Source organism: Aythya marila (assembly GCF_965140915.1).
Source record: "Aythya marila genome assembly, chromosome: 2".
In the NCBI taxonomy this organism is placed as follows: Eukaryota; Metazoa; Chordata; class Aves; order Anseriformes; family Anatidae; genus Aythya; species Aythya marila.
The window spans coordinates 121,317,698-121,332,440 of record NC_139043.1 but is presented as its reverse complement, the minus strand read 5'-3'; the positions used below and the strand labels follow the sequence as shown (position 1 = coordinate 121,332,440).

General features: G+C 43.7%; 1 protein-coding gene across 3 annotated transcripts in view; it reads right to left on the bottom strand.

The window, feature by feature from the left end:
* LOC309875618 (serine/threonine-protein kinase Sgk3) overlaps positions 1-13,457 on the bottom strand; it is a 54,421-nt gene extending 40,964 nt beyond the window's left edge. The window contains exon 1 of one of the 3 annotated variants that reach the window (XM_082755258.1): positions 13,354-13,457. The gene's annotated coding sequence lies outside the window, so the exon portion shown is untranslated. Of the gene's footprint in view, positions 1-839; positions 859-12,928; positions 12,948-13,353 lie in introns of those variants that run through there. The other 2 variants (XM_082755259.1, XM_082755260.1) reach the window with 2 other exon arrangements.
* Between the last annotated feature and the right edge of the window lie 1,286 nt (positions 13,458-14,743).

The following is a 14,743-nucleotide window of genomic DNA, read 5'->3' as shown; positions in this document are numbered from 1 at the left end:
AGTTTACCTTAGCTTTCCATTATTGTAGAGACGCATGTTGTAGGTTCTGCTTTGAGCCACCTCTACTTGCGTACATAGAAGTTTTATATGGATTTTACATAGGTTCCAGGTACGTGAGGAAAAGAACCACAGAACTGTAGGGGTTGGAAGCGACCTCAAGTGATCATCGGGTCCAACCTCCCTGCCAAAGCACACTAGACTTGATTTACTAATTTATAAACTGTATAAAGTCCTAAAAAAAATAAAATAAAAAAAACCACACATATAACAAAAGGTCGAAAAGCCCCAACAACTCCCACCTCACAGCATGGTAAGACCTGCCCTTCATTCTCAACACAGACCCTTTGGTACTCAGCTTATAGACGCAGCCCCATAAAACAGGTCAGCTCTCTGAGTCTGCCCAAGATCCCAGCAGTATGTGCAGGAAGGTATGCTAGAGCTAAGCTAAGGATAATAAAAAAAGCTCTCAAAGTAGTAATTCTGTATGGATGTTTCTTAATTCAGCCTCCCGAATCCCGGCTACAGCACGTTCTGCTAGAATTGCAAATACGGGCTCGGGGGAACAAACACGCTCTGGTAAACAAATGCCTTGGCACACAGCGGTATGTAGGTGGGGTCTACCCAGAATGTCAAGAATTCGTTCCTAAATCAGAGAGATGAGCGAGAACACAACCGCTGCATTTCCCTTTCCAGGCTACTTACTGGTTGTTCATCTCTACGGGTATCCTATTCCAATGAAACTTAACAAGGGTGGTGTAGGGGGGCTGCTCCTCGTTTTCTCCCCGCCCCAGTCAATACCTCCACTGGTGGGCATAAGAACAAGAAAGCTCACTTCTTACCGAGATTTTCCACCCTCAAGCTCCTCTCGCAGCTCCTGGTGTGCCCAGCCTTGGGAACCAAGCACCGGCACCGCAGGGAGCTGAAGCCCTACTCTGACAGAAGGAAGGACGCATCACGGCTCTTCTTGTTTGGCAGTTGTTTTCCTATTTTCGTTTGCTCACAACCTCGTCCCAAAATAGCAGCACTTTAAAGGCAGCCTAAGATTTACCAAATAGGCCAGATTTGGATTTACTCTTCTATTAATACCTCTAACAAATTGTTTACGTCAGAAGACGCGTGTGTTCTGCTGCAGCATGGGTACACGTCAACCCCAGAGCACAAAATGGGAAACAACAACTTAAAAATCTCGTAAGCCAAAAAGGACAGAGACTGGGGCAAAATGTACAAGTTTATTATTTTCTGTCCTCACGCTGTTTACTTGTTTATCTAGCCATTTCCTCGGGTCTGTCACGTGCCCAGCCCGTTCCCAATCCACAGAGAATAAGTATTTCCACCTACTAACCACAGGCTGGTTTTTGTTTGTTCTCCAAGCATGAACACTCTCTTTTTCAGTCCTGGGATTCGTGAGTCAAGGTTTTAAGTGTTTACATGAACTATTAAGTAAGCTCCAGTAACAGATTTCTATAAAGATACATACATCCTGTCCTCTTACATCAGGTAAAACCAACACAATACAGGAGGACGTCCAAGAACAAGCTGGGGCAGAGGACAGAGGCTCAACATTTGGACTCTATAAAACATCTTTCTTTTTATGAGAAATAACACGGCAACCGAGCAGAAGCCAATTAACAGCATATTGTTCATCCTGAGAAAACATCGATCTGAGTGTGAAACATAAGCAAAAGCTAAGTACATCCCTCTAATCTCAATATTAACTCAATACCACTATTTCATTATGCCATTTTAAACAGGGAAATGTCAATATTTAATCTTCCAGGTCAGTGTTTTTTTTATTGTAGTTGTTAGCTATTTATGGCGTTGGGTGGTAAAGAAAACAGAACAGGGAAAGATATTGTAGGTTACTGCACGGAATACCAATACTAAGTAGGAGAAGTTGTCACAAAATTGTACCCACAGACATCCTGCTTCAAGGTACATACAGCCATTTTAAAGGGACAATAAGAATCCAATAATTTCAAATACATTGTATTTTCTTCATCATTCAAAGCAGTCAAATGTTTTATAGGAAGATGTTCCTGCACCCCGATCTAAACTACCCTGTTTTCCTTCTGCAAAACATGGGAACACATCTCACTCCAACTTCTGCCTTCTCTAACAGCGCTGCACAAATTAAAGTAATTTTTGTAGATGACAGAGCAATTTTAAGCTTGCGTAAGAACACAAAAGAACAAAATGCCAAAGTTTTGTAATTACATGGCAATCTTACTTCACGTCAACTTGATTCATTAAATGTTTTATAAATCTTCCAATTAAGCGAAGGAACGTTTTTGTTCTAGGAGCGAGATAAAGAAGTTTGTAAAGCCATGAGAACTGAGCATGTTGTACATCTTGTGAACTGAAGCACTCAGTAAATATACTGCTACAGCACTGATAGTGAAATATGGGAGCTGCTCATCATCTGCACAGTGTTCAAGCAACTACCACAAATCTCTGTTCAGATGCAGGGGCAGTGTTGGTGAGGATCCCTAAACTTGAATACGCACCACGCTAAGCAGAGCCAACAGGAGGGTGCTGGAGGAAGGTGCTGATATCTTTCACTCCTGAATAACCAGTGAAAATTTAACTTCAGTCTGAAGGAGATACCGTGTCAGTGCTCCAGTATCTGTGTCACAGTAGCTCCGCTTCCCCTCAGGTTTGGGATGAGTCACTAGCAGATTTCTACAAATTGCAGCGCTTTATACAAATGAAAGGTACATTTGAATCGGAAGCCCTTCAAAATACCCACTTCAGAAATACTGTTTCATCGTTTACCTCTATATAAATAAGGTTCTTCCAGCCCTACACTAATCATTTTTTTTCTTTGCCACCGATTCATGCCTACCCGCAGACAGTCGAGAACACACACGCAAGATCTGGGAGGTTGGTACCTCTGGTAGGAAATGGCAGTGGTGGGCAGATGCCAAGCCCAGCGGTCCTCACCCACCCCTGTGAAACCGCAGCTGGTTCCTATGACAAAATTAACCCATAAAACCATGACAATTTCTCTCCTCGAGCTTCCCTGTGCTTTCAGTCTGCCTGTCTTGGACCCCTTACCATGCCTTTCCCTAAACACATGCCCTTTGGGAAGAAACACAGATCTCCATTAAAATAAAGTTGGGGTATTGGTGGATATTTCCATTTCTTCACCCATTTGTCTCTACTATCAATTTGAACTTACTTTCAAAATCAGAAAACACAGCACTGTTAGTTTCTCCCTCTTACAAGAATAAGGGCTAATTTTGAAAAGAGAAATGCTTACATACTAAGGGGAAAAATAGTTAATTCTTTAAACATCAGAGCAAGCAAGATGGCTGTTGATGCTGCAGATGCCTGGCTCCAGTGTTCTTACATGCATAATTGCTCAGTAAAGCTTTTCATATACATTTTATTGCGTTCATTGTGAACTTGCATAGTTAAACGAGTAACAGATTTTACAATCTTGTTTATGGGAAGGATGCCTCAAGTCACATTAGCCAGAACAACTTAACACTTTTATTGGATCACGGAGTGACAGCAGAGTTTCTATCAACTAACAAAAGGACCAGAAGCTGAGGGAGACAAAAAGAGAGCACAAAAAACATTAAGCTAACACCAAAGAGAAATAAATTTTGGACATTTCAAAAAAACGCAATCTTGAAAGCATTAATGCACCTACCATGGTGGTACAGAGACAAACTATACCTACTGGATGCTGGAATTGTTGGCATAACAAAACATGAAGATATGAGGATTAGTTATTGAATTTATATAGGACTATATTTTTGTTTTATTGTGTGTCCAGGAAAGCTGAGAGCACAACCCATGGCTTCCTGTAGTGTCAGGGGGGAGCAGACAGGAAAATGTGCAGCACTCCCACTCCTCTACTATATAATGAAGTGAAAAACACACAGAGATTTTCTTTTGTGAGGGGAAAAAAAAAAAAAGGTGTATATATGTATATGTGCGTGCATATATAGGGGTGGTTCCAGACTTACACAGAGGGAAAATACACCAGAGTAACAAAAAGTCATTTCAGAAAATACTCGTCACTATCTTCTGAACACATAAACTATGGGATTTGTATTTTACACTATAGAATAAAATTGTCAAATACTGCTACATAATCTGCCCAGACCTGAAAAGTTAAGCAGTCAATTTACTGAAGAGCCTTAAACAGAGAATAGACCTGACACTGGTCTGCGGTTACTTCTGTAGAACACTGGCACAGAATATATCCCAAACTTGGAAGAAGTCAGACTAAAGAAACAAACCAAATCCCAGATATTGGCTAAGGAGAATAAAGTAACAAACCAAAGTCTGAATCCCAATAAATTGACTAAGTAGCATTTTCTTTGCTTGTAGTAGTGTGTTCTTGGCTGAGCTTGCTCAGATTCCAATGAACAATAAAATTAAGACCCACTACATTGTAAATCATGGAAACAGCAATAAAAAAGTACCTGTAACACACACTAAAAGATTCAACCAATGCACACGGAAAGGTTTTGCAGTAGAATGAGGAAAAGACCTTGAGTCTTCAAAATTTCCAAAAGGTCTTAGTCATTGTCCCACAGTGGAGTAAGACTGCTTGCAAAGGACAGCCTTTTCATCTAGCTAGGAAAAAAAAATCCCAATTGGTCCACTTCAAAAAAAGACTTGTTACTTTCTTCTGAAAGCACCCCAGTTCTTACATTAATAGCTCATTTGTGTTAACAGATGAGCAACAGCAGAAACACCAGTTTACATAAAAATTTTTGGTAGACAACTCGACAACCCCAGTGAGACTGGAGCTCCCTATGAGCATCTGGGTGAACGCATCAATATGTTCAGGGAATTAGTTTGTTAAAACTATTTTGATCTCTACTTAGGTACATGATATGAAGGGTTATAAAAAGTAAACATCAAAGTCACAGTCAGTTGTACTTAGCTGTAGACATTAGTACATGTGGATCCTTCTCACACTGCAGCTGCAACTTGTCTCATCTCATCAGTGAGGAATAAAAGCCAGAGCACAGTTCTTTGGGAAAGAAGTTATTTTTAGCAATTTTGTGCAACCTATCTAGCATAATGTGGACTTGATGCAGCTTTCAGTGCCTAGTGCTTGCCCATGACAAAGACAACCGTGTAATGGATGCAGCATCCCAGCTCTGTGTGGTGATCCACACCCACCACAGACGGATGCAGGTTACCGACCAGAGCTGGGAACATGCACGTAATGGCAGTGGGGACAGTGAGGGACCACGTGGGGCGGCGGCCTGCAGGGTCTGAAGCGCTGCAGGAGCCAGCCACTTGTGCCAGCAGGAGTGGTCTGTTTGAAGAGGCCTGTAGCCACTTTAAAGTATCTAGCAGCACCAGAGTTATCTGTTTGGTACCTCAGATTGAGTTATCACACGGGTAACAAGCTGGACACAGAACTAAAAAGCCTGGAGTGAGACTAACAAGGCATGATACCTTGGTATCTGCACAGCATCAGGAACAAAGGCCTGTGAATTGATGGGAAGCTTTGTCATCCTTTAGACCCACACTCCTTTTAATGCAAAATTAATTTTTTTAATTAAAAATGGAGAAAATATAGAATGCAGCAGATCATTTAGATTTGTTTCTAGGCAAATGGAGAGCAACCAGTTCAGACAGCAAGCTGACTAAGCTTATGAAATGGGAGGGGAGGGAGGGAACTCATAAATGTAAGGAAGGCAAAGGCACCACACTCAGGTTGGGAACATCTACCTCACAAGAGAAACTACTAAAAGAGAGACGTGAAAGCAGCAGTTTCCTTCCAGGAACAATAAAAGAGAATAACCTGTCCTTGTGCCCTCTAAAAATAAACTACAGAAGTTGCAGAAGGAGATTTTTTTTTATAGTCTTGTGTTTTGGGATTGGAGAGGAGCTCAGGACAAAATGTGAAAACATGGTCACATTGCTAGTGGTAAGTGTAAGATCTCCATGAGTACACAGGCAAAGGAATCAGCATTGTTAAGATAGAATTATAATACAAGTAAAAAAAATGGATAGCAACAAAAAATCCATATATTTGTGTCTTAAGAGCAAGGAAAACCTTGCTGCCTCACCTCCAGGAGAGAGTGCATGCAGGTGCCTACAATGGAGAAAACAAACAAGCAAACACAACAAAAACCAGGTAAGAATAATAGGCAAAATAGAGATTTACAAATTGGCTGGCCTGATGAATTTCCTTCTAGGATGTAGCTCAGGATTTCAAGAGTTACAGGTCACTCATCAAGGATAAGCAATGTAATACAGCTGAAAACTGGAAACGAGCAAACATAGCACCCACCTTAGTTAAAATGAAATTACAGACCCAATGAGTCAATTTAACTTCAAATCCCTGGGGAAAAAAAATAATAATCCAGAACAAACGAATTAGCAGCACCTTAAGCTTAACCTGTAGCCAAACGAGATTTGCTAAATCACATTGCTAACCTCCTTTGACAGGCCTTCCAGATAGGTAGAAGAGAAAGTACAGATGTCACATCTTTCCTTTAGTAAGGCTTTGAAATTGCCTCAAGGCATTGTAACAATTAAACTACAGATGCAGAAAGAATAAATAGTTTAGTGTGTGAGAAACAAAGGTTAAATATACAATTGTCAGGATAGAGTACTAATCTCAGAAGACAGAGTGAAATGTTATATACAAGATAGTGCCCACAGGCAGGAAACATCAAATACAGGATGAGGAACAACACGACAGCAGGCTACAGTAGGTCACAAGAGGCAAGTACCAAGCTGTTCTAAGAAAGGCAAGCGTTGTTATGAGATATCAAAAGAAGTGTTGGGGTGCAATGCCTGCGCATCATCTGCTGAACTCAAAAAATCTTCTACTTCACTCTGCTTGTAGCTGAATCCCTAGGAGACACATGGGCCCACCAGAAAGCACCTCGGGAACAGCAGTGAGAATGCAAAGTAGTCCTGAAATTATGATCTAGGGGTAGGGTGAACAAGGTAGTTCTTAGTAGAGGGGGAAAAAGATGTAAGGGGTGGATGTTATTTTACAAGACTTCTACAACAAGAAGGGAATTGTCTCTTTTTCAGAGAACTACGGATGGGATAAGTCCTAATGAGCTTATAATGGGCTTATAATGAGGACCTGGGGGTGGCGGCTAGCAGCATGCTAGCAGCACCACAGGAGAACATCCTTCAGTCTGGCTTCATCTGAAAGGACTCCAAGAAGTTCACGTTCACCCAGCAAACCAAACCAAAATGTGGTAAGTGGAAAGGATCAGATGGCGTACTTGACCACTGCATATTGACCATTCCCACTGACATCTGATGTGACATACGGGTGTCTCTGGTAGCTCTGTAAACAATCTCTGGCAAACAATCCCAAAGCACTTATTCCTTAGCTACATCTGCTTTAAAATACCATTGGTAATAATCTGTACCCCCTCCAATGAAGAATGTCTGGGGGCTTTCTGACTCTTACAAAAACAGCAGAAGCAAACCAGAAGGCCAAGCAGCCAAGCCATCAATCGCTCCCAGCTCCTGAGTCATAAAGCAGTCACCAAGACAAAGAATGCTCCAGCTTCCCATCGCCAGTTCCTCATTTCTTGTCAACATATTTTTAATTCTCGATGCAACTTTTTTTTTTTTCTCTAAGAAGGGTGAAATTGTGCACATGTCCATGTGTGTGTGCAACTGTCTTTGAAAGACACCTCTTCATGTTCTCAGACATATGGCCAGCCTCTTTTCCTCACGAGGCCCTTGCTCTGCAGTAAAGGAGCTGCCAGTGCACCCCTGGAAATATTCACTACCTACACATTCCTTATCAAGGACTGTTTGGTTTCCTAACCTCACGCATCCAGCATGATTCCCTGCATAATTATCTGTGCTTTGGCTGGGTGATTGGTGATAGAATTTCTTTCAGGTCATTTCAAGCGATGCCCCTACACAAAATATTAAAATAATTTTTGCACATGTCGACAAGTTTGCAACTTCATTTCTGAGTAAAACCCTGCAAGTGTTATGCCATTCCTTATTTCACCTCTATTTTAATTCTTTATAAACTAATTCATACAAAATATGGAAAAAAAGAAACAACCTCATGTACTATCAACAAATACAATTAAAATATTTACACACAAATTCTGGATACCTTTTAATACACGAGAAAAGCTACAGGATTCTGTTTTTATTCCCAGATAATTAAACACCAGAGAGAAGGTCTGAGGGCATCAGACATAAGGAGTATCTTAACCGAGGATCCTAGCCAGCTCGTGTTGCAGAGCTATGCCTGCAAGACAGGCCTTATTTACACATTCAGGGAAAGTACTCCACAAGTTTAACATTTTAAGGCTGTTCATGAATTTCTAACAGCCTCTGTCAGTTCACATAAAATGTGCTTAACTACCCAGATGCTGTAACCCAAACCAAGCGGATCATAAATCTGCCGGCATTCTGAACTGGCGTAGGTTAAGGCAGGCTTCTAGTTCATATTTACACTGCCTTGGATGTGTAAATTAAAATCCAAGCAGAAAAAAAATATTTTTAATTGGCGTGGATGGTAGGTGAACTCTTTTGTTTCCAGTCTGCCTTCTGATTTTTAATTGGGTAGAAAGCTACTGTAAATATTTTCCTCTTTCTCACCACTTCTTCCCAAGCATTTCTATAAACAAGCGAGGTATTGTTTTGCTGCTATACACTACATCCCACACACCCCAAACCAAAACAGAGAAAAAGTACACATTCAAACTGCTACAGGGCACTTGGCTTGCTATAGATTTTTTGACCGCACTTCACAGCAACTTGCACACCTCCACATACATCGATCGGTGCAAGTTATAGCATATTTTTACCTTTGCTTTTCATTATAGGCTGAAGGAGGGAAAAGTAGACTTGGAAACCTCAGCAAGTGAACCTAGAAAGATTTGCTCAGCGGCCTCTGAATCGCTGGTCAACAGCTCTGTGCTGCTCAAAGCACAAGCACAAGTGCATCACTGTTCTCTCATTTAAATGTAGAATAATTCTAGGATTCATGGCAATGCCAGCTTAAACTTAGCTCTAAAGAAACCCTTTGTTTTCAAATAAACCAGTGCCCGGTTTTAGATAATTCTATAAAGAATCCCATTCATCCACCGCATAACATATTAGTTAACATGAAAAGAGCACCAAGAAGGCAGCCAACCTCCAAAAATTTCTGAAGTCCGCCCCATCTATTTAGTATATGCCTTTAGAGTTATATATAATGTGTGTGTACGCATACGCAAGATGTAAAACATCACTGGGAACAGCTCCGTTTGTTCTCGACACAAACACTTCACACTGAGACGTTTGAAAATTTGCGAGCACGTCGGCCACCCTCTCCTGACAGAGCCACGCAATTACTCATTTTTTCTGTCACGCGTCCAAGCCCCACGTGATTTTTTCAAGGCACGCTACCGAGGGCCAGTTCTGCGGTCTCCTTCCAGAGGAGCCCCACATGTTTTCAATAAGGGCTCTGAACACAGAGGGATGGCAGAGAAGACTTGTTAGACGCAGCGAGTCCAAAGAAAACAGAAAACATTTTAAATATAATCAAGATGCACCACTCCTGCTCTGCAGCAAGGAAGCAGAAGTCCCCTGGTCCTTTGATGTACTTGTCTCCAGGCACTTGACAGCCCGGGTGCTTCTGCCAGGTAGCTTTTATTTCTGAGCTGTTCTAAAACGTCTCCATTTAGTAGGTTCTGGTAGCACTCCAAACTTCTGGGCTTAATGCATCTTCCTTTTGCAAGGTATGATTAAATCCCATCTAAAAGTGATTTTTTTTTCTTTAATTACCTCTTATCCCAATTCCATGCTCCTTCCAACATTAAAGAAAAACATATAACATAAGCTGGAAATTCCAGAGCATTTAAGTATTCATTTTCTGAATGCTCAATCCTTTCTTATTTACTAATCTTAGTAAGAAACATATTTAAGGGCTCGATAGCAATCCTTGTTCATAAATCGCAGAGCAGGAGACGGGGCCTCCTGGTAGGTAACACTAAGTTGAGGCTGAGACTTTTTTTTGGTGGCATCTCCCATGGCCCAAATACACAGCTGTCACAGTAATGCTGTGCGATAGGCAACATCACGGACCAACAAAGCTCACACGTCCCCCAGACACAGCTTCTCCTTCAAATAATACTTTCAGCAAAGATTAATGGTGCAAAGCTGTGAGATAGCCATCAAGGTAGTTTCTGAAAAACATGAACTGTTTCCACCTGGTGCCATGTTTTAACAGCAAACAGGAAAGTTGTAAGACCTAAAAAAAAACCTGGCACACACTCTGTGTATATTTAGATAACAGATTTTGCATCCTGTATTGTTTAGAGAAATATAAATATTTGGGAATAACTTCAATTCTACAGTAGTTCAATAAATACTCAAATATGAGGTATAACCACATAGACCATTATTATGGTCTGTATGTATATCTGCAATACACCATATTGCAGAGGTATAACCACATGGGAACATTTTGGCAGGCCCTGTGCCACTTTGTTTCCCAGCTGAGACCCACCTGCGCTTGAGCAGTACACCACAGACAGCGCCGGGTGCTGGTACTCCTTTGATTTGCTTTACTCCGAGAGAAATATAACGGTGTGTGAAGTTACACCACTCCTACGGTGGCAGTGTTTTGCAATAGTATTTGGCAAGGCAGTTTGTACTAGCAGGTTGCCGGTCACCCTCACAATTTCAAACAAGGCTGCCAAAAATAAGATGTGTTATCTCTTTGAATAAAGGAGCTTTGAAATGAACGTAGACACCAGTGTTTCTTATCCACACTTCCCCCCAAAAAGCAGGTGCTTTCCTGCCCTAAGACAAAGAAACACTGTCCTAGCAAAACAAAGCACTGCAAGTATCACAGAATGAGGAATTTCCCTCTCATCCTCAGATGATCTGTGCCTTAAAGACCCAAGGGAAAAGGCCACTCGAAGATATAACCTTATTTTTTCTTCCTCCCTTAACTAGCCAAGCGTCACTCCTCTCTTCAAACACGGAGGATGTGGAAATTCCCACCTCTGATAACAGTCTTATCACCAGCAACCAAGCCCTGCGAGATGTGGCTCCTAGGAAGCACAGGGAGCGCTGCAGCAGCCAGGTTCCTGCTGCTGCTCCTCAGTTCGGCCTCTGGCAACTTGCAGCATCTTCCACCAGACGGCCCAGGTTAAACACAGGGGCAGAAGCACGCCTCCCACTCGCTTACCTCAGCCTCAGGTGGGGGAAGACGTGGGTTTGATCCCCCCGGGCACGAGGAGCAGGAGGCCAGGTTTTGATTACAGCCTACCCTTCGGGAGTCCCACCGCCGCCTGCTTGTTATGGCAGGGTGCAGGCTGGTTCCTCTTCTGGCGATGTTTTAAGGAGAAAGCCTGCACGACTGATCCTATCAGCGTGTGTGTGTGTGTTTACAGCATGCTTGCCAGGTGCCCCAGTTTCGTGATCTCCTAAGAGCTTTGATGCTTGACTCCAGCAGCTCTAGATAAGGCGCTTACAAACTTTCTGCTTCAACAGGGAGACACGCCACGTTCAGGACGGTTTTGGAGTCAGGCAGACACCGCGTAAGGTGGTTTGGAAGACGTGGGTACATGAGGTCTGTCTGCTTGGGGATTAGGGATGCAAAGAAGAACCCGATTAACACGTTTTTAAGTGTTCTCACACTATTCTCCAGCCCTTCAGTTCTGCTTTGGAAAGCGAACGTGTTTGCTTTGCGGGTTATTTTAGCATATGGATGCTACTCAAACTAGAACAAAATGAATCCTTCAATGCAAACACTCCAAGTGCTAACTTCAGACAAAAACAACATATTGCTTTACTACAGCTCAGTCTATATAAATACATAGATTACTTATGCCAGCTTCTAGCTTCCTTGATCCACAGAAAAAAAAAAATCATAGCAGATTAAGTCTTCAATGGCTTATGAGCATCCAAAAATTTAGTCAAAAGACCAACCAACAGTGGCTTTGCTTTTGGGAAGCTCCCACTCCCTAAAAGCAACATTTTTCTAAAGGCCAAATTAGACAGCCAAAAATAAATATTAATTCACAACTACAAAAATGTATAATCTGATCTCGTTTTACATGCAGAAATGCTGGGCATTTCTGTACAAAACGCCTTGTCTCCGTGGGACAAAAATGCCCCGCTGCTTTGAATGCAAATTATAAAACCGAAACCATCTGGAAAATGATCTGGGATATAGGCAGGATAACCCAGGAAAGTGCTGCTGTGTGGATGCGGCTGAGGGATCAGAGCTTATTAGAAGCTTATCCCATGTGGATGGGATGGAAAATAAGATCTGACATACTCCCTTACACAGCGATGATTAACCTCAACTTGCAATTAGCATGCGTGGCATTAGGAAATGACAGATGATTTCCATCATAAATCCTAGATCCCAGGGGAGACAAGAGCTGCTACGCGTCTATTTTTATTTGCTAAGACCTATGACATTTTATTTCATACACTTGATTTGGGGAATTCAGCATATTCTGTTGAAACGTCTTGTTGCTGGGTCAAGTCAGCTTCGGAGGCTGGCAGCCAATCCAGCTACCTAGGCTGAAACAATCCTGCATGCTAAAAACCAGCAATCACTATTTTAAACACACGCCGTTACAGTCAAATTATCCACCTACTTGTGGATTGACTTCAAACAAGTCAAAAAACGAGCAGACTAGTAATTTTAAAGTGCCCGCATCTTAAGGCTTGAACTACTAGCTCCCTGTGCTACATTATTTCATAAGCAGATGACAGCAGAATGGGCTAGAAAACACCCAGATAACGTCTCGCATGGGTCCTCTGCAGACCTCTGCTCAGTGAGACGTGAACATCCAGCCTCTTAGAAAGCCACCCATCCTTAGAGAATGAAAATGCAGCCAGCAATCACGAAAAGCAACAACTCCTATCAGCTGCTGATTGCCAAAGCCAAGATCCCCTCCGAGCAAATAAAATGTGTTACAAGTCTGGATGTCGCCCGTGTACGTACCACTCCTGACAGCTCTCATTCTCCTGAAGAAACACTTAATCCTCTTTTAAGATAACAATAGACACTGATTATAACAGAGTAATATGGAAGAAAATTAAACAGAAGGGTTGTCAGTGTCTATTTTGAGTACAAGATGCATTTCCATGCTGCTTCAGTGCTCAGAGCACGTAATGAAGAGGCTGTAGCACTGACGAGAGAGGAATACAGAGGCTGCTGACTGCTTCTGGCTGCCAACAAGTGCATATTCATGCTCTTCATACGCTCCTAAAACTTCAGGGAAAGCCAAGCTGCGGAGCTGAGGCACAAACAAGCCCCGCGGGAGCACGCAGACCTCTGCGAGGGGAAGCCAGCGAGAGGGGTCTCGCTGCTCCCCGGGGGGCTGCAGCAGGGCTCCCAGCAGCCCTAATGGACGAGCCCAGCCTTACCTCCTGGCCGCCCGCTTCCAGCCCAGCGTCGCGGGCTCCTCCTCGCCGCGGCCCCGGGGCTCCCGGGCGGGGCCGGGGCCGGGACCGAGGCCGGGGCTGGGGCCAGCAGCCGAGCCGCCCGCACCGCCCCCGCAGCCTCGGGGTCAGGCCGGGACTCGCGGCCCCCTGGCGGCCGGGGAGGGCTCCGGGGGCCCGGGAGGGGAGAGCGGGCAGCTGAGGGCGGGGAGGCGCTGCCACAGGCTGCCCGGGGAGGCTGCGGGTGCCCCATCCCTGCAGGGGCTCAGGGCCAGGCTGGATGGGGCCCTGGGCAGCCTGGTGTGGTGGGTGCCGTCCCTGCCCATGGCGGGTGATGATCTTCGAGGCCCCTTCCAGCCCGAGCCCTTGGGGGATTCTCCGATACAACACACCCGTCTGAAGGGCCCGGCCTGCCAGCCTCACTGGGAAGTGTTTAAAAGCATCTCCTCTCCCCCCCCCCTTCTGCCTTCTTGGCATTATTTCGCTTCTTTTTCAGCGCGGTTGCTCTCTGTGTTCATTTCTCGCAGCAGGATGTGGTAAAATTAGGGCTACCCGTTTGTCTCCAGCAGCATTTGCTGTTTCTCTTTTGGCTGCTGTTTCTGTGCTTCCTGCCACACTTTCCCCTCCACGTATTTCCACAGGATGCAGCCCCCCACCACAAAAAGTCCCACCCTTCATTTTAGCGACCCTGCCTCGGAAAACTGTGCTCCACGCTGGTCGTTCTCAGTACGCCCGTCTGAGATTCCCTCGTGGCAAACCTGTGAGGGTGGTAACAGCTTGGAGGCTTCACAAAAAAAGCAGAATTTCAGGAGGACCTTGGAGAGGGGCCATGAGACCAGGGAGCTGCTCCGAGCACAGAAGTGGCACAGATGCGGTTCCTGAGTGGCAGCAAGAAGAAGGCAGAGACTGCTGAGAAAGGCAGCAGCTCCTGACATGCAAGGAAGGCAGAGACTGTAGGATGGGTAAAAGTGAATCCTAGGCAAAGAACTTAGTCCAATGTCCCACTGCAGTTAATCTATGTCCTACTGTATCTTAACATAACAATCACCACCCTACAGGCTCCCTTCAGCACATTTTGCATGGCTCTTTCCTTTCCCTCTTGCAGAGAAGCAAAGGAGTGAGGTGAAATGTTATAGCTAAAAGCCACGTGTGTTTGATGAAATATCAGAACAAGTAGTTCTTGTCAACTTGGCATGATTTCATACAAGTGTCATTGTTGCTCTTTTAATTTACAGATTTTGCTAACATGTTTTTAGTGGGAATGCTACTTTAGCTGATCATTATGCCCAGTCATTTGACTGCACCTGTAACTCACCTCTGATCTTTGCCTTTTCTTTCATTTACCACCACTGTCTGGAATTGTGCACTTGAGCTG